The sequence below is a fragment of the Neofelis nebulosa genome, chromosome 7, assembly GCF_028018385.1.
Source record: "Neofelis nebulosa isolate mNeoNeb1 chromosome 7, mNeoNeb1.pri, whole genome shotgun sequence".
NCBI lineage: Eukaryota > Metazoa > Chordata > Mammalia > Carnivora > Felidae > Neofelis > Neofelis nebulosa.
In genome coordinates this window covers 82,798,713-82,819,842 of record NC_080788.1, presented here as the reverse complement: position 1 = coordinate 82,819,842, position 21,130 = coordinate 82,798,713, and the positions used below count along the sequence as shown (strand labels likewise).

The 21,130-nt window shown below is 38.9% G+C and overlaps 1 protein-coding gene across 3 annotated transcripts in view; it reads right to left on the bottom strand.

The window, feature by feature from the left end:
* Positions 1-11,480, bottom strand: part of AKAP6 (A-kinase anchoring protein 6) — a 500,699-nt gene extending 489,219 nt beyond the window's left edge. For all 3 annotated transcript variants that reach the window (XM_058738770.1, XM_058738775.1, XM_058738774.1), the window contains exons 1-2: positions 11,347-11,480; positions 8,521-8,732 (exon numbers count right to left, since the gene is read on the bottom strand). The gene's annotated coding sequence lies outside the window, so the exon portion shown is untranslated. The remainder of the gene's footprint in view (positions 1-8,520; positions 8,733-11,346) is intronic.
* Between the last annotated feature and the right edge of the window lie 9,650 nt (positions 11,481-21,130).

The following is a 21,130-nucleotide window of genomic DNA, read 5'->3' as shown; positions in this document are numbered from 1 at the left end:
TATCTAAGAACCAGAGAAAAACAACATGACAAAGATCGTGATTCTTGTTATTTTCTTGAAGAATAATAAAAAAATAAATAAAACTTGGCACCTAGATGGCTCAGTCTAGCATCTGACTCTTGATTTTGGCTCAGGTCATTATCTCACTGTTATGGGATCAAGCCCTGCATCCAGCTCCAAGCTAGGTGTGGAGCCTGCTTAAGAGTCTTTCTCTCCCTCTCCCCCTGCCCCTCCTCCACCAAAATTAAAACAAAACATGTGGGCTTATTCACCTTCACAACAAATAAACCTAATAATATTAACCAGAGCAAAGAACAAAAGGAAAAACTCTCTGAGTAAAAAATATCCTGGTGAAACATGTCTCTTCTTAAGCTGGTTATGTTACCTTTTTCTTTGTCCTCTGCCTCTTAGCCTATTCCTTTTCAGTTTAATTGGTTAAAATTCACATGTTTACAAATCATGCATCAATTATTTATTGCTAAATTAGTGAAAACCATAATATCTTAATTCACCAGTCTAATTCTTTATTAGTTCTCAAAGCAATCGTTAGTTCTCTGAGATAGTTTTAGAGGTTGTTTTTATTTCTTGCCTTTCTTTTCAAATCTGTCCTTTCTCTTCAAGCAGCTGCTCTTCTGAGACAGGTTTTCCCCTATGGTATTCTAGAAGCTGAATGCCACACCTAGTTGAAGCTGAAGAAAGATACACTGCTGTGGTGCCTTGCTGCATTGCCCTCCTTCTCACCACACCCTCCTTCTTATGTTTATTTATTTTTAATTGAAAACGTAATGTAATAACAACACTAAAGGACAAATTTTTTAACTACATTTGTATATCTGCTTTTATTTTTGCCTAAGGTCCTGCTATTCTGAATATTTCTAGTTAATTCCACTCAGGCTGCCTGCATGAGTGACCAAAATAAATGTTAAAAAGTCATTCCCTTTTGGGGTGCCTGGGTGGCTCAGTCGGTTAAGCGTCTGACTCTAATTTTGACTCAGGTCATGATCTTGAGGTTTGTGGGTTCAAGCCCTGTGTCAGTCTCTGCACTGGCAGTGGGAGCCTGCTTGGGATTTTCTCTCCCTCTACCCGCCTGTTGCTCTCTGCCCCTCCCCCCCATCAAAATAAATAAATAAACTTTTAAAAAATTTTAAAAAGAGTCATTCTCTTTTACTTCACACACACACACATACACACACGCATGCAAAAACAAAAAAAAAAAACAAACAAGTTAAATACGGTGTGATATTTGAATTAACTACTAAAGCTAAATGTAAGCAGATTACTTCACTAGGGGAGCACCAGTGTTACTTGTTTTAGATGGGCTATTTTTATGCTAATGTAATGGGAACAAACTGTGGCTGGGGAGACTGGAGGGCTGCTGGAGGAGAGAATCATGGTGGGTCCAGAGCTATGCCAGAAGGTAACAGGAGTAAGTAAGAGACTGGTGGGGTAGAAACAAACTATGAACTCTAAGAATTGAAAGAGCTGAGAGGGGTGTGAAACAATGATTGTGAGGGGACCAAAGTAAAGAGCTATTTCAGGAAAAATATTTAAATCAAGGAATTGAATGAAAAGAACGAAAGATGAGAGGGTAGCTTCAGATATACCTAGAGCTCCATCTCAGAGAACCTCTAGAAAAAGAGAACTAGTCCACACTGTCTGCAAGCACAGCCCAAGCAACAGGATGTTAAATCTATGACAAGCTCTCCAGGTAACATACATGCACATGCTTTTGGTTGTCCTAATTTGTAAAGTGTTTGTTCCTTCAGCACATGATCTTGTACATGGTAGATAGCTGACACATTTGTTGATGGCTGACTAGTGAAATTATCTAACACAGCTGGTTTTACAGCTTGTACAATGGTGGCCACAGTGGGCATTAGGATCTTTACCAAGTACACAGAAAGGCCATGAGTCCTTGGTGCTTGATCCTTAGAGAAAACTCCAACGCCCCCTTAGTTCTCTAAGAAATGACAAGAGCCCCTCAAATATTTGTCAGGTCCTTGTTTACTCTCATCCAGTCAAAACCAACCAAAAAAAAAAGTTATCTTTTTCCTGTGCAGCAAGTGCCATTATTCATATTAATTCTCTAACAATTCTCTGTACATCTGTAGATTAATATAGCTTCTTCTCACTGTAACATGATGGGTCAGAGTGTTTCACATACTATAAGGTCCAGGAGTCCATTACCAATATCTCATTATTATAAATAGTCATGGTAGATCCAGACTTACAAACATCAGCATGGCTGGGACGGCCTTGCTAGGGAAGGGTTCATTATAAATATTGACTATGATTCCCCTTTTAATTAAAAAAAAAATGTGAACTCTTTCTGTAGTAGTATAACCTCAAATTTTAGGTCCCCAGTTTCCTGGAGAGAGAGAATATTAAAAAAAGATAAAAAAAGATAATGCTGAAAAAATATCCAGCCAGCATAAAAATGCTGTGTAATTTAAATGAGAGTTAAACAAAGAAGGTGATAAAAGTAATCAAGGAGTAAACAAAGAGTGGGAGAATAAATATAAACAATGAACCCACAGGATGGTTAATTAGCTTGCTTTGCAAAGATCCGATTTCTCCCCTGAAAGCAATGGTAATGACAAATAGGCCTGACCTACCAAATATCTTCAGGTATAATGTAACATGTCCCCCACTGCCTATAAAAGAAATGCCACTGAATTACTGCGCATGGCACTGAATTACCATGGATGCCTTTAAATTACCACGTATGGAGTCTTTGCCCTGGGTTGTTTTGACAATGGTACTTCAGTTATTTTAAGCTCTACAATTTCTGTTTGAATTGTTCCAGAGCAGAGGTCTCAAACTCAAGTATCTACAGGGCTCAGGCAGTAGCAGTTGGGGGTAAATGGAGGGGACTGATGGGAGACCATGATGAATTGGAGAGTACTGCTAAGTCAACTCTTGCCAAATGAGACACATCATCTAATTCTTAAAGAGAAATCTGGAACTTAAATTTGAGTGTCAATTTTTTATATCAAAATGGCCATACAGGACTGCCAAATAACTTGCAGGGTCCAGTATCAAATGAAAATGCAGAACCCCCTGCTCAAAATTATTCTTACGAATTTCACAATGGTGACTGCAGAACATTAAATCAAGTGAGGACTCTTCTTAGCACGGGCCCTATGTGACTACATGGGCTACAAGCACATGAAGCCCGCCCTGGAGGCCTGCAGGCCAAGTTTGGCTCATGAATTGTCCTGCTTGAGACCATGTTCTAGAGATTCTACAATCTCTCCCCATTTCTCTTTGTGACTCAAAGCACCCAGCTGCAAAATGCCTGGAAGAATTTGAAACATGCCCTTTAGCTGAAAAACAGATAAAAACATCACTGGTGGCTTACAAGGGAAACAAAGTCTCTCCTCTGTCCTCATCAAGTCTCAAAACCAGCTGGGGGATTCACCTGCTGATAGGGATGTGCTTATAGAGAAAAATATCTTTTGCCTTATTAATTCAAAATACCTAAAAGTCTGTTGCTGTGGCCAAAGTCCTATAAAAAGTGATATTCCCCCAAAATGCCTTCCCACTCATGGCCCATTTACAGAGTTGGGTATATGCAATTGCCATCAAAGGAAAATAATCTGCAAGTGATTGATTGTCACAAGTCAGACACAACTTACATATGTATGAACATGCACCTGAAAACTTTCAGGAAAGTTTATGAAAATACAATCACAGTTTTAAATGCTTTAGTTAATATAATCACTTAAAGAAATGTCTCTCATTCAAAGTGATATTTGTAAGGCATACAAGGAGGAATGGACAGGCTGCTCATGGCTGGAGGTGACTGAACTTGTGCCCATGTGGCATATACCTCCACTGGCTCACTGGATAAAACAATCAATTTAGAAGGCTCTCAGGATAGTTTTTAAAAGTGAGAAATATCTTTTATAAAAGTGACAAAAAAATCTCTCCTTAACTGATCTGTCATATACATTTCATATTTCCATATGTCAGGTTGAAGTCAATTGAGATGGATATGTACTTTGTGGTTGATGACAATTATACCTTCCAGAACAGCTCATATACCAACAGAATGATAACTGCCATGCAAGCTTTGTTTATACCTAGCAAAATTCTAATCCAAACCTAAGCAGAAAGATAACAAGGCTATAATTTGATGCAGTGACTTTACCTCCACATGTACATCACACATGCATAGGCACCTATACATATGTGCAGAAATAATATCTATTATATTATTAGATATATATATCTTAGAGATATATATATATATCTTATATTAGATAAATATCTTATTAGATATATATATTGATATATATTGATATATATATCTTAGATATATATATCTTATACCTTATATATATCATATATATATATATATATATATATATATATATATATATATATATATATTACCAAGTGGAACGTAACTAAATAGAAATAGTATTATAGTATCAGAGAGAATAAATTATTCCAGTATAAATTTACCTGTTTATTTTTGTCTACCCCTCTAGAATATAATGGGGGGAGAGATTTGCATCTGTCTTGTTTACTCCTATGTTCCCTCACATTGCCTGGCACATAGTAGATACTCAATAAATACTTGAATTGAACTGAATCCATAGGATCAAAACAAATTATAATTCACTGATTCTAGGATTAGGAATAGGAGGAAATCAGACACATGTAGCAGGACTACAGACTTCCCTAAATTCCACTGACCTTTTTATTCCCTAGTTAGAATCTAACTCATGCAGTCACTGTACCTACTAACTCTATTGCTTTCATGTCAGCCTCTCATTTCTGTAGCTCAGGCAGACACAAGCATGGACTTCCTTGGAGCAAGCTTGGGACAAAGGTTAACGACTTCCCAGAACCTAGAAAAGGCTAATGAGCTCCGTGGAATGATATCTCTAAGTATTCACCATACCAGAATCAATATCAATGTGCTGCCATGTATGCATTAGCCCCACAGTCAAACAAAGAACAGCCCTTAGAGCCCACTAATGATGCTGGATAGCTGGGGATGGGCAAGATGATACAGAGATGACTGTATCAGTTCTCCTCAAACACAAGGCTTCCAGGATGTTGCACAATACCATCATTCTGGTACTTTGTCAGAGATAGGAAGCATTTGGATTCAGCCACTGATACACTCAGCAAAAAAATTCTTTTTATCTTCTTGACCCAAGAGATAGATTTGGAGTACACCTTCTGGCTGTGAGAGAAGTTTCGTCTTCTATTCCTTGTCTGGTGTTACCAGGGAATGCAACTGTCTTAAAGTTAGCTGAGCACTATTTATGTAGCTGATGAGACAAAATCAACAAACTTGATTCATTATTGACCTAGATAAGACCTGCCTTTAGTGCAATTCCATCATGCCCATAGTCATTCATCTAGCATTTCCAATATGTAGATCCTACTAGAAATATATGTTGAGCCAGGGTACTGGCAAAAGTTCTAAGCCTCAATTCTGCATTCGTTCAATCTCTAGGATCAGATAAAGATCTCACCAAAATTTAAGCTCTTCTGTGCAGTAAAATTGAACTTAGTATCATAAATGGAATTTCATTCTATGTGTGAAAATGTGAAATCTGATTTTCCAATTAGAATGAGAAGGGTAAGATAAGTATTATAGAGTAAAGATGACTGATCTGTATGGTACACACAGTTAAGATGTCACAAAACCAAAATTTCTGTGGGTATCACAGTCAAATCACATTGGTTTGGAATCCTCACCCAATCACTCATTAACTTAGCCAACTCTGTTAACCTGGCTAAGACTTGGTTTCTGCAAAACATGAATACCACCACCCAAACCTAAAAATGCAATTATTATTCTCTATCTCATAATGTCATTATAAGGGCTAAATGAGATATATATAATGTTAGGTCCAGTGCTGGATACATAATGAGAACATTATGAGAATTGTTATTTTGGTTACTATTTCTATCACTCCCATAAATAATTAACTTATTTGCAACTTTATAATTTAGGGGGGAAAGAAAGGCCATAACCAAAAGCACAGAGAAGGTTAGCTTCTTGTGAGGTTTCCATGGTGGAAACTTGGCCACATAGTAAACATGGTCTTTATGACCTTTCATTCATCACTGTGAAACAAAATTCTTTCAATTCTAGAAAGTTTCAGTGAAACACCACTAAATGCAGCCATAGAGCAATCTCTCCCCTCCCCCATACACACACACACACACACACACACACACACACACACACACACACCATCCACCCCTTGGGGATATATTAAAACTAAGGCAACTGAAATAGCCTTAGCCAGTAATTAAGACACGCAGCTAATCAGAGAGCAGCACAGAAGGCTGTGGCCTTCTGCAAAGAAACTGAGGATCAGGATGACAGCTCCCATTACTAGGGCTTTGTTCTCCTGGAGCAAAAAGAGCACAAAAGCATAAAGTTGGAGAACTGTAACTGCATTTTGAATACTTGCAGGAACAGGGGAGGGTGGGGTGGGGGGGTGGGGTCACAGGTTCCTCTGAAAGGAGAGAATATTCTACCAGATAACTGCGTCAGCCCACACCCACCAGCGCCTTCCCCACCCTCAAAGCATGACTCCACTTTTTCTAACACTGCCCTTAAGGAATCTGGCTTCTGTGACTTCCAGTAATTGTACAAATCACCCATGATGAAGCAGCTGAACACACTGTTAGACAAAAGAAACAAAAATTAAGCAAATAGAAAACTCATTAAAATGCTGGCTTTGGTTATTTTTACTCCTAACAATTCATGTTACCAAACAAGTCTTTCTTCCTTGCTTTTCCTTGGAAATAATACTTTAAAAGAATTCTAATGGGCACTGGGTGATTTTCTCCAGACTCATAATCCAGCAACTAGATACACTTTCCCTTCCCCCATCACCATCTAGGACTCCTCCCTGTCACCTTACAGCTTCTGACTTAGCTGCGTTCATACCCAGCAGTCCCAGCAAAGCTTTCTGTTTGCATTATACAACAAAAAAGCAGGCAATGAACAATTCGTGCTCCTAAGTGCTTGCAATAAAGCCAGGCTGAGCTGACCTCTCCCATCCCATAGAGCTGCATGTCAGCCATATAAGCTTAAAGGATGGAGAGTAGTATGTATGTGATATGTATAAACAAACTAATTAAAATCTAAGGTCTCTTATTCCAGCTAGTGCCTAATGGGACCAATATGATCGACTGTGAGGAAAAAAAAGAAAGAAAGAATCACTCCAAGCTCACTAGAGATACTGCTTTTGCTGCTTCCTAGGATACATCTCTTTTAGGCTCAATAAACAGCCTAAAAGAAGGGCAACTTGGGGGTTGCCATTCTTTCCTTTAAGACTTTTCAAATAAAAACTATCAACTCAGCAGCACTGAGCCAAAAGACCACTCCCTGATTCCAAGTGGACATATTGATCAACTGAACTGACATGTGCCTCCTCCTTTCTCTGTCTTCGTAGCAATCAGCTGCACCAAAAAAATCCATTTCATTTCCCAAAACAAAAGGCAACACACTACTCCTTAACTGGTACTGTCAGACTACAGTTTGTTTGTTTTTTTTTTTGGGGGGGGGGAGGGATATGTATATATAGGCAACAAAGATGCCTAAAGACATAGCTAAGAGTTGAAATGAACATGGTACATGTTTACTGTAGTTTAGAATTAAGTTGAGGTTATGACTGAGCCCAGAGATCTGTATTCACCACAGTCCCTGGGAACTCTGCTATTTATTCGTCTTACCAGATTCTGGCTAAAGTTAACAGCAGCACCCACTGGCACTTCCAGAGGCTCTCTTCAGCGTTACCCTTCATTGCAACTGCCGCAGAGAACAGACTTGTTACAAGTCCGCCTGCAAACAACTCCAGCTATTTTAGAGACTGTCTGGAGATGGAAAAATATCGTGGCAGGCTTTCAACTAACTATGAAGGACGTGGGTTGAAGGACGACCATATAAATCAAAAGGCTCAAGTAATTTCATTTGGTTTGGGTCTTCATGCTTTTAATAAATTCCGTCGTGAACAGGCAAGAGATCCCCTTTCACATCAGGGTTATGTCAAATGCTTATTCAGCATTCGCTCCTTGCCATGAAGAAACTGAAACCCAACCGAGGTAGATACTAAATTTCGTACTGTAAATCACTAAATATTTCAAAAATCACAAGAGCAAATAGGGGACCAATTAGCTCTGCCCAACAAATAAAAGAAATATATATCTTCACAATGCTGAAATGCTGTGAACTGCTCATTTCAGAGCCTATTTGGGATTTTGCAATAGAAAATTATCTTATGCTTATGAAAAATTCTATGAGAACACCAAAAATAAGAGGCAGAGATGGAGCAAGGATAATTCTATGTACTATGATTCCTGTATGACTCTTACAGGCCTTTGTCTTAACCCAGCAGCCTGAAAAACAGATTTAGGTAAAACAGCTCCTCTTTCCCTAGTCCATTTTAAGCAGACAACATCCCCCCATCTCCGCCTTAGCAGACACCCACTAACCAACAAAACAGCCGTGCAATTAAGGCCCGGACATTTAACACTTACCATCTCCCGCTCCCACCGTCTCCTTTTGATGTTTACAGCACATCTGTAGGATGCAATACTAGGAGATGCCTTGTTTGACCTGCTGCATGATGCTGTGACATCAGTTCAGATGATGCAGCTCATTATGGGAAAGACTGCTGTTGCTATGGCAACTGGGATGTGCTAGGAATCCTTGCTGCATTTCCAGTGGAGCCTGAGACAATACGGAAGCCCTGTAAGAAACAGACGATATGCAAAATGTAGACTAAAGGGAGAGGATCCCTCATTGGACTAAAATCCATAGATTTAAAAGGGATTTCCCTGAAGGCACACTGGAAAAAAATAAAAATTATCTCCTACTTTGTTGTTACACATTTAGAAAAGAATGAGGTTGGGGGAGATATAGATTTAATGCTGAGAAAATAAAAACAAATGCACAGTGTTTCTCTGTTAGGCAGTTTGATCACTTATTCCTCTCTGGACAGCATGATGACATCTTTTTAAAAGTTATTAAAAAGAATTTTTGTTCACTTGTCAAAAACTGAAAGAACAAAGCAGGGAGCAGGAAAAAAAATGAAAAATGGAATATAAACAGCTGAGAAAGTGACTCTAACTCTGAAATAAATAAGTTTTAATTCCCAAAAGATGAGCAAACTCCCACCAATGAACTCTGCCCTGGTCATTTCCCCTGATGGAAACCAACCCTCAGGACCTTCTTAATGTAGTACAGCCCCAGCTCTCAGTTGAGCATTGACAGGCACATGCAAGGATGATCTATGGGGCATAACACATCACTCTCAGTTCTAGGGCCCAATCCCTTGGCCTACAGAGGACCTCTGCTGCTCACAGGCAAAATGCAAATCTTTTTTGGGAACAAACCTGGTGGTTGGAACAAGTAACCAACCTCCACAGTCACTGACACCCCAAATATTGGAGCTCTGTTTTCCTTCCCTGAGGACAATAAGACGGCAGGAAATTACTTGCACCTCTCCCCCGACAAAAGCTGGAACTGTGTGAAAAGTCACATTTTTTTTTAATTTTTTAATTTTAGAAAGAGAGAGAATGTGCAAGCAGGAGATGAGGGCAGAGGGAGAGAAAGAGAGAATCCTAAGCAGGTTCCATGGCCACACAGTCCAACATGAGGTTCAGTCCCACAGCCCTGGGATCATGACCTGAGTCAAAATCAAGAGTTGGACGCTCAACCAACTGGGACACCCAGGTGCCCCTGAAAAGCCACATTTAAACAAGATACAGTAAGGTATTTCCCCAATTGTTGAAAGAAATGCAAATTTAAAGTAATCACTCTTTTCTATTCCTATGCATAAACACATATTATGTGGTGAGAAGGGGTATGGGGAGGAGAAGATATGAACAGAGCAGCCATTTTTTGCATATTTAATACTCTTAGACCATGGGTTGAGACAGAATCAAGCTGACCTCCCTCCACTCTATCCTCAAACTCTGGAGAAGAACAATATTCTAAAAGCCCAAAATCTAACAAGACAATTATGTTGTCCTCTCTAACTTGAGATTGTAAATGGCATTGTTGGCTAACTGCATGGGGGATGAAGAGACAGAATGGCAGAAGAAATTCAGGCAGTGCCTTGGTAAATAGGGGCTGACAAAATGCCTGAGAGATGCCAGGATTCTAGCAGTGTGCATCATCAGCCATTCACAGAACAGCCCTGCCCTGGATGGGAAGCTAGGATTGTTCCTGTTTCACCTAATGAGTACTTGTGAGACCAAGAGCAAGAGGTCGAAGTTGCCTGCCCAAGCTACCCATGCTTCAGTCACGGGCAGAGCCTGACTCCCATCCTTAATCTTAGACCACATGCTATATACCAAGAGAAATAACAGGCAACCACTCCAGAGCAAACACTTATCTGGGATTCAGGAAACATAGTGTTAATGCCAGTTTTTCCAGTGAGCATCTATGTGCATTCAGGCCAATTAACCTCTCTGGACTTCAAGTTTTTCATCTGCAGAGATAATGTATTTCACTAATAACCATGGTTTTCAAGATTTCTTGGTACTTGAATGCTTTATTCTAATGCTACAGTCCAAAGCTAAGCTGCCTTGATTGAGGGGTGATAAGCCCAGAACCAAAACTGATGAACCTTTCTCAACCCCTACTCCCCCTACCTCATCCGCTCTGAAGTGACCCATGAAGACACTTCTGAAGAACCCTTCAGTCTCTGAGGAAGATGGAATGAGTCATGGATCTAGAACAATATTACTGGCCTTTCTAGAACTGAAACCCCATGGTTCTATAAAGAGGAGAGAGCAGGGCAGAATCAGGTATTTCCTATTTGAATATGGTTTCTCAGAATGATAAGAACCTTGTCAGTCTCCTTTACCCAAAGCAAGTCTTTGTTCACTGGGAAGACATGGATGGTGGCTCATCAAATCTGAGGTCAGACTCTTAACAACCTGATATGGCTGAATAACTAACCCCAAAAATGGCTCAGATCAGGTAAAAAAAAAAAAAAAAGGTGGGGGGGACCCAAAAAACAGAAGCAAATCACAAAGTGTTTTCTTGCCTTGCGAATGGGCCTATAATAGTTAACTTTAGGCCTCCCAGTGGCCTTTCTCACTGTTAAACATCCCCACCTCATGAGTTTATTTTGAGGATTGCATACAATAATGTATATAAAAGCATTTGGAAACCAGCATCATAGAAATGTCAAGCCTTATTACTACTGTCATTAATAGCCCACTCACCCCAATCAGGGGAGGCTCTGTGGCTCTCATTTGTACATCCAGCCAGATTCTGGACCCTGGACTAAGATGGTTAGGAAATGGCTTGTAAGATCTGCTACCAAGGAGGGCTTACTCCTTACCACTCACTTCAGATGAGGTCAAGGAAGATAATGGACAGGAGATCCTTTCAGGGTGCAGAGCCAGGGCCATGGACAACAAAGAATAAATGAATTTCTTCTGCAGAGGAGAATCAAGGCCAGATCAGTGAAATGAGGCAGGAAGCTTCAGACCTGAATGATGAGAAGGATTTCAGAACGGTTGTGGGTTAGGGACCACTATGTGTCTTCCTTTTTGCCTCTGACAGAGACGACTCTGTATCACTAAAAACTCCTGGATTTTCAGCTGAATGTCATGACTAGATGGGAATTTAGGTCGCTTCTGCGGGGTTTGAATATGCTTGTCATAGGGCAAAAAGGAGAAAACAATATTTAGGGATCAGCAGGACAACTTGTGACAGCTACTCAGACTGCTCACCACTATCCATGTGTCTCCTCTTCCTCCAGGTACATTCCCAGTGCCCTTACCTGTAGGTGGACCTTAGAATTGGTTCCCACCAATGGAATGTGAGTGGAACTAAAAAGAAACATCTCTAAAGTTAGTTAGGAGCATGTGTACCTTTCCCATACTTCCCTCTCTGCTAGCTGGATGCAAAGAATCTAGTGGAAAATTCTGAAGCCCTAGAAGATAACAGCCCCACACTGTGAATGGAGCCTGAGTCTCTGGCCCCAATGACCTGGGGTATAGCCATGCCCTCCCAATCACCCCCTGACTCACATGGAACTTCAATGAGTGAGAAATAAACCTTTACTGTATTGAACAGATTTGGGGGTAGTTTATTATACATGTATTATCTAATTATAAATAAAATTATAACAATTTAAAAAATATAAATTAAATAATTTAATAAAATATAATAACATATAATAAAATTATAATATACTGTTACTTACTAAAAACTTACAGAGTTAAAAACAGGATTCCTTATTACAGAGCTTCTCAGAGTCTTTAATTTGCTTATATGCATTGAGATCCCTCATGGGGAGAATATACTATGTAGTATTTCCCTAATTTATTTGACCATAGAATCCTTTTTCCATGGACTAATTTTCCACTGGCTGTCCATCCACAGTCTAGGCAGGAAACAGGACTGTAAACAACAATGGGCTAGAATCCCCTTGAGTCCCTGTTTCAGTCTGGAGGCTGTAGAAAAGGCTGTAGAAACTTCTCTCATCTCTAGTACAACAGTCTACTTGCAGCCTTTCTCTGCCATTCTGAACTGGCAAGGCAGAAATTGGTGGTGTTATTATAGACAGAGCAACATTTATACAAATGTTTCCTCCTGGCCATTTTCCTCTACTTACAATTAGGAGTTGTGTCCCAAATTCTTACCATATCAGGAGTAAATGAGTATTATTTCCAAATCAACAGCTCACGATGTAAGCATACATCTTCTGTTTGCATTTTAGAGGTTTAAAAAACCCTGAAGTTATTCCTGGAAATGTGACAAGCCTGCATCCCTTAGTGTATTATGTTAAAATGTCTGAATCTGAGGTCTAGTAGATGTTAGTTAGCAACTGTTAGCTGGGGGAAGTACTAGCTGATTTCACAGGTGAGCCTCCAAAATACCCTGGATAAATATAACAATGGTGTGTTTCTTGTTCACTGGAAGTCTAAATGGATGTTCTGATTGCAGGTGACCTTCTATATGGTGATTCAGGGACTCTATCTTGAGATTTTGCCCTCCTCTAGAACCTTAGAGTCCTTGGCAGTCATTGGGCAGATGGAGATGGCACAGGAAGGGTTTTTATGGGCCAGATCTGGAAGTACTTTTCTACACTTCCATCCACATTCCATTGGTTAAAGTTTGGTCAAATAGCCACACATACTGTAGGAGACTGGGAAATACAATCTAGCTTTGTACCCAGGAAGAAAAGGAAACAGGCATAATATATAGTTATCTGCCACATCATGATATCAGGAATCTGAGCCTTGTTTCGGGCTACATTTTACATATGTGTCTGCAATACCACCAATGGGTCTTCTTGAGCCCAAGTGAACATTCAGACACACAAGACTATCATAGCCAACCAGTCTGCTCAGAGAGTTTGCCAGCAAGGCAGCATCAGGCATTATTCTTCTGCAGGAGTCTTGCAGCAAACAGTTCAGCAACCCACACAGTATCCAGGAGCTATTTTACCTGGCCCCTAGGTGACAGCTCAAGAGCAATGAGCAGAACATAGGCAAGTTTAAGAGCACCCAGCCTTAAAAGCATTATTCCTCATAGAAGCCCATATCTTTGTAACAATTTCATAGACATAATTTCCAGGGTTCCCACAAAAGTTATGCCCAGTTATACGAATCACTGAACTCAGAAAATATCCAACCTATGGCTTCCTCTCAGAATTTATAGTTATCTCAATCCAGACTAAGAAGGGCTTGCCCCTCATCACTCACTGCAGATGTAGCCAGATAACATAATGGATGGTAGGGAGGGGACCACTTAGAGATTCCCCCAAAGCTAGGGCCATAGGCAGAATCGACAAACAGCTCCTCTTAGAGAGCACAGTTGAGACCAAAGCAGAGAAATTCTCCTACTTTCCAGTAGTAATTTTTACTAACAAAGGGCCATTTTTCCCCATAGCATTGTTGCCTAAAAATATTACTGACATTTTATCATTTTCAGGTTTCCAGGAGAACAGAGCTTAACCAAAGGTCAAATTCTTTCACAAAAGGATAAAGTGTTTAGCTAATCTTCTAACAAAAATGCCCAATTCTGGCTTCAAAATTGACCTTCATTCATAAAATGTTCAAGCATTCAAACACTTCAACCACATGCTTTTATGACCACACACCCAGGCTGCCTATGGATGCCCCTTCAATCAGTATATTTTATATACTTTCTGAGGATATCTGGAAACCAAAAATACTTGAATACCAAACTATAGTGGACATTAGTGACTCATTGTTGAATGCTCAGCATCTCTCTACGTTCTTTAGATATCCATATAAAGCAAAAATTCTTGTCTGAAAATTATTAATCACTGGTGGTCACAATAGAACTTTCAGCCATAATAATGATATAAAAGCTCAGTTATTAATGTGGTTACCTGAAGTTTGGATTTATTATTTCCAGACATCACGTCTTCCAACATCCTAGGTTATATGCTTTGGGCAGGAATCCAATTAAAGAAATGGAGCATGCGACTCAGTCTTAAGTCAGCCAGTTTGTTACATTCCCCTGACCTATAGACATTAATTAGTTAGAGATGGGTATGGGGCCCCACTGAAGCCAATGAGATGCAATGACACATTTTAATGAAAATCATTGTTGGCTCCTGGTTCTAAAAGTGAAAGGATGTCAAATTTGAAGCTGCTCGCCCATTTTGCATTCATGAATGAAGAACCTGTCTAGGAATAAAGCCAATGAAAGAAAGAGCAGAGCAGAGTTGAGTTGAGCTGGAGAGACTGCTTGAGCCAGAAATCAGCCCTATTCTGGCTCTGTAGGTTATAAGAGCCAAAAGGTCCATTTTTCTGTATCAGCCAGTATGTTTTAGGATTTCAATCACAGTAAACAGAGACCTAACTGATCCAGAAAGCCATTAGAGACATTGTGTAAGGTGCAACTGGGCACCATTAGCATGTAGCCTCCTTGGGAAGGAAAGAAAAGGTTGGGTTCTGAAGTGTTGAGCCTCAGCAATGAGACCCTAACAGTGTCAGGATCAGGGCCTGAATTGGCAAGATTTCTCCCACAAGAAAAATGCAAGGCATTATCTTTTCTCCTGGACATTCCTGGATTGATGACAGTGACCTCACACCCCTATCAGGCTGAGCCCCATTCCTATGTCCTTTCCCTGAGAAAATTCCCATCAATAAAGGCCAAAAAGCCTCAAAAACCCCAGGGAAGGTAGATTAGACCCTGAATGAACACGTAGATTGGGAGCCTGAAGCAGACGTTGGGGTGATTTTGTCCATAGAAACTGGTTTCAACCTGTTGAGACATTTCCCTGCCATCCTCCTGAATTTAAGATTTTATCTTGCCTGACTTTATAGAGAGTATGGTTTACTGCTTCACTTAGGTTTAACTCCAAACACAAACCTTTAACATGAAACCAAGTGGCGTTAATGTGCTGGTGGAAGCACAGTTGCACTGCTTTACACAGGGAAAGGAAACAGGCGGGACCAACTTATGAAGCAGGGGGTTACAAGCTATTTAAACTCTGCACTGTATTTCTGAAGCTTCCTTATTTTAGAATTTAATTTTTTCATAGGTCTGAATCTTGTCTACTCAAGAAAACAGTCTTCAGAGTACTACTGAGAAGATCTGACCAAAAATGATAAAGCAAGTCAGCAAGCAAACACCTACTATGTGCCATCAGACATAGAGGGGATAGTGGTCAGGATATCTGTTTCAAGTTATTTAGAACTCAGTCTTATAACTAACAAAGCATTTTTAGTCTCCATAACCTTTTAAACTAGATTCCTCCTCTTCTGAGAAAATTATTAATATAATAACTAACCCTCATTTATATTCTTCCAGCATAAACATAATACATTCTAGAAAGATGTGGTTTTCCAAGATAATTTTAGTTAGAAAAAGTCATTTCTTTTCCTATGAATGTATGTGCATATAAACACACCATATACATATAGACTCAGAAACATAGGTGGGAATGAGTTTTTGTACACATTACCAATCTTTCCCTTTACTCTAGGCAACATCATTTTATTATTAAATTTACCAATTTATTGCTGAAATAAACATTCTATCAACATTCTTGTTATAAAAACATTTCACCATAATACAAAATATATTGCTTCATGGAATTCTTTTGAAAGGGATTACAGAGACATAAGCATAAAAGTAAATCTAAAATATTCATAAGTATACACGTCACATAAAGAACATATACCACATAAATCACATAAGGGTTTATAAGGGTTATATATATATATTATATATATATAATCTCAATACATATATTGAGATTATCATGAAAAAACAAGTCATAAAAGCATTGCTTGACCTAGCTCTATGTTCACAGTGCTTACTCAGTGCTATGGACTGAATATTTGTGTTCCTTCTAAAAACTCAAAAGTTGAAATACCCACCAGAGGTGATGGTATTAGGAGGTGGAGACTTTCAGAGGTCATTAGTTCTTGAAGGTGGATCCCTCCTGAATGGGATGGTGCCCTTATAAAAGAGGCCAGAGAAAGTTCCCTTGTCCCCTTTCACCATGTGATGGCAAAAGCAAAGTGGTATCTGTGAAGAGGAAGTGAGTACTCATCAGACATTGAATCTACCAGCCACTTAATCTTTGACTTCCCAGACTGCACAACTGTGAGAAATAAATGTCTGCTGTTAATAAACTACCCAATCTATTGTATTTCTGTTCAGTATCCCAAAGAGATTAAGAAAATCCAGGTCTTCACAAATCAGTTGTGTTTCTATATACTAACAACAAAGTACCCAAAAAAGAAAGTAGAAAACAATCCCATTTACAATAGCATACAAAAGAATAAAAAACTTAGGAATAAATTTAACCAAGGAGGCTAGAGATTTATACACTGAAAACTATAAAACACTGATGAAAGAAATTGGAGAAGACACTAATAAATAGAAAGACATCCCATATTCATGGATTAGAATCATTAATATTGTTAAAATGTGCATTTTACCCAAAGCAATCTGCAGGCATAATTCAATTTCTATCAAAACTCCAATGCATTTAGAGGCGCCTGGGTGGCTCAGTCGGTTAAGCATCTGACTTTGGCTCAGGTCATGGTTTCACAGTTTGTGGGTTCCAGCCCCATGTGGGGCTCTGTGATGAAAGTTCAGAGCCTGGAGCCTACTTCATATTCTGTGTCTCCTCCTCTCTCTGCCCCTCCCATGCTCATGCTCTATCTCTCACTGTCTCTCAATAATAAATAAACATTTTAAAAAATTAAAAAAAAAAAAAACTCCAATGCATTTACAGAAATAGAAAAGCCATACTAAAATTGCATGGAACCATAAAATACTACAAAAGGCTAAAGCAACCTTCAGCAGTAAGAGGAGAGCAAGAAAAGGCATCATACTTCCTGATTTCAAACTATCTTATATAGTAATGAAAACATTGTGGTATTGCCATAAAAATAGGTGCATAGGTCAATTAAACAGAATAGAGAAATAAAACCATGAATATATGGTCAACTAATTTTCAACAAAGTCACTAAGAATAAAAAATGGGGAAAACTAGCCTCTTCAATAAATGGTACTGGGAAAACTGAGTACCCACATACAAAACAAACTGGGCCCATATCTTACACAAAAATTAACTCAAAATGGATTACCTGAAACTATAAAACTCTTAGAAGAAAATATTGGGGAAAACCTCTTTGATACTGGTCTTGTTAAGGATTTTTTTTTAAGTTTATTTGTTTATTTTGAGAAAGAGAGAGAGAGAGAGAAAGGTGTGTGTGTGTGTGTGTGTGTGTGTGTGTGTGTGTGATTGGGGGAGGGGCAGAGAGAGAAGGAAATAGAATCCCAATAATGTCAGCATAGAGCCTGATGCAGGGCTCGATCTCAAAAACTACTAGGTCATGACCTGAGCCGAAATCAAAAGTTGGACACTTAACTGACTGAGCCACCCAAAAGCTCCATCAATGGTTCTTCGTGATATGACACAGAAAACATAGGCAACAAAAGCAAAAATAAACAAGCAGGCTATATCACACTAAAATGTATCTGCACAGCAAAGGAAACAATTAATAAAAGAGAAAATGTTTGCAAACCATATAACCAATGACGTTCCAAATATATAAGGAACTCTCAGAATTCTCTCAATAGAAAAAGAAACCAGATTTTTAAATGAGCAAAGGACTTGAAGAGACATTTTCCCAATGAAGATATACATATAGCAAATAGCAAAATATAAAAAGATGTTCAACATCATTAATCAGGGAAATACAAATCAAAACCATGAGATATCACTTCACACCTGTTATGATGTCTATTATCAAAAAAATGAGAGAGCAAATGTTGGTAAGGATATGGAGAAAAAGGAACCCTTACACTTTCTTTCTCAAGGAAGTGTTTTTTTATTTTTTTAATTAATTAATTATTTTAATTTGTATCCAAGTTAGTTAGCACACGGTGCAACAATGATTTCAGGAGTAGATTCCTTAAGTCCCTTACCCATTTAGCCCATCCCCCCTCCCACAACCCCTCCAGCAACTCTGTTTGTTCTCTACATTTGAGTCTCTTATGTTTTGTCCCCCTCCTTGTTTTTATATTATTTTTGCTTCCCTTTCCTTATGTTCATCTGTTTTGTATTTTAAATTCCTTATATGAGTGAAGACATATGGTATGTGTCTTTCTCTGACTAATTTCACTTAGCATAATACCCTCTAGTTCCATCCATGTAGTTGCAAATGGCAAATTTCATTCTTTTTGATTGCTGAGTAATACTCCATTGTATATATATGTACCACATCTTCTTTATCCATTCATCCATCGATGGACATTTGGGCTCCTTCCATATTTTGGCTATTGTCGATAGCACTGCTATAAACATTGGGGTGTATGTGACCCTTCAAAACAGCACATAGGTATCCCTTGGATAAATACCTAGTAGTGCAATTACTACCAGTAGTGGATTGTAGGGTAGTTTTATTTTTAATTTTTTGAGGAACATCCATACTGTTTTCCAGAGTGGCAGCACCAGTTTGCATTCCCACCAGCAGTGTAAGAAGGTTCCCCTTTCTCTGTGTACTCACCAACATCTGTTATTGCCTGAGTTATTAATGTTAGCCACTCTGACTGGTGTGAGGTGGTATCTCATTGTGGTTTTGATTTGTATTTCCCTGATGATGAGTGATGTGGAGGGCTTTTTTCATGTGTCTTTTAGCCATCTGGATGTCGTTTTTTTTTTAAATATATGAATTTTCCTGTCAAATTGGTTTCCATACAACACCCAGTGCTCATCCCAAAAGATGCCCTCTTCAATACCCATCACCCACCCCCTGTCAGCCCTCAGTTTGTTCTCATTTTTTAAGAGTCTCTTATGCTTTGGCTCTCTCCCACTCTAACCTCTCTTTTTTTTTTCCTTCCCCTCCCCCATGGGTTCCTGTTAAGTTTCTCAGGATCCACATAAGAGTGAAACCATATGGTATCTGTCTTTCTCTACCTGACTTATTTCACTTAGCATAACACTCTCCAGTTCTGTCCACGTTGCTATAAAGGGCCATATTTCATTCTTTCTCATTGCCACGTAGTACTCCATTGTGTATATAAACCACAATTTCTTTATCCATTCATCAGTTGGTGGACATTTAGGCTCTTTCCATAATTTTGCTATTGTTGAGAGTGCTGCTATAAACATTGGGGTGCAAGGGCCCCTATGCATCAGTACTCCTGTATCCCTTGGGTAAATTCCTAGCAGTGCTACTGCTGGGTCATAGAGTAGGTCTATTTTTAATTTTTTGAGGAACCTCTACACTGTTTTCCAGAGTGGCTGCACCAGTTTGCATTCCCACCAACAGTGCAAGAGGGTTCCCGTTTCTCCACATCCTCACCAGCATCTATAGTCTCCTGATTTGTTCATTTTGGCCACTCTGACTGGCATGAGGTGATATCTGAGTGTGGTTTTGATTTGTATTCTGGATGTCTTCTTTGGAGAAGTGTCTATTCAATGTATTTTGTCCATTTCTTCGCTGGATTATTTGTTTTTTGGGTGTTGAGTTTGATAAGTTCTTTATAGATTTTGAATACTAACCCTTTATATGATATGTCACTTGCAAATATCTTCTCCCCTTCCATCGGTTGCCTTTTAGTTTTGCTGATTGTTTCCTTCACTGTACAGAAGGTTTTTATTTGATGAGGTTCCAATAGTTCATTTTTGCTTTTGTTTCCCTTGCCTCCTGAGACATGTTGAGTAAGAAATTGCTGCAGCCGAGGTCAAAGAGGTTTTTGCCTGCTTTCTCCTTGAGGATTTTGATGGCTTCCTGTCTTAGGTTTAGGTCTTTCATCCATTTTGAGTTTATTATTGTGTATGGTGTAAGAAATTGTTCCAAGTTCATTTTTCTACATGTTACTATCCAGTTTTCCCAGCACCATTTGTTGAAGAGACTGTCTCTATTCCACTGGATATTCTTTCCTGCTGTGTCAAAGATTAGTTGGCCATACATTGATAGGTCCATTTCTGAGTCTCCATTCTATTCCATTGATCTGTCTGTTTTTGTGTCAGTACCATACTGTCTTGATGATTACAGCTTTGTAGTACAGTTTGAAGTCCAAGCTTGTGATGCCTCCATCACTGGTTTTCTTTTTCAAGATTGCTTTGGCTATTTGGGGTCTTTTCTGGCTCCATACAAATTTTAGTATTGTTTGTTCTAGCTCTGTGAAGAATGTTGGTGTTATTTTGATAGGGATTGCATTGAAAATGTAGATTGCTTTGGGTAGTATCAACATTTTAACAATATTTGTTCTTCCAATCCAGGAGCATGGAATATTTTTCCATTTTTTGTGTCTTCTTCAATTTCTTTCATTAGCTTTCTATAGTTTTCAGTGTATAGATTTTTCACCTCTTTGGTTAGATTTATTCCTAGGTATTTTATGGTTTTTGGTGAAATTGTAAATGGGATTGATTCCTTGATTTCTTTTTCTGTTGTTTCATTATTGGTGTATAGGAATGCAATCGATTTCTGTGCATTGATTTTATATCCTGCGACTTTGCTGAATTCATGAATCAGTTCTAGCAGTTTGGTGGAATCTTTTGGGTTTTCCATAGAGTATCATATCATCTGCAGAGTGAAAGTCTGACTTCTTCCTTGCCGATTTTGATGCATTTTTTTCCTTTGTGTTGTCTGACTGCTGAGGCTAAGACTTCCAATA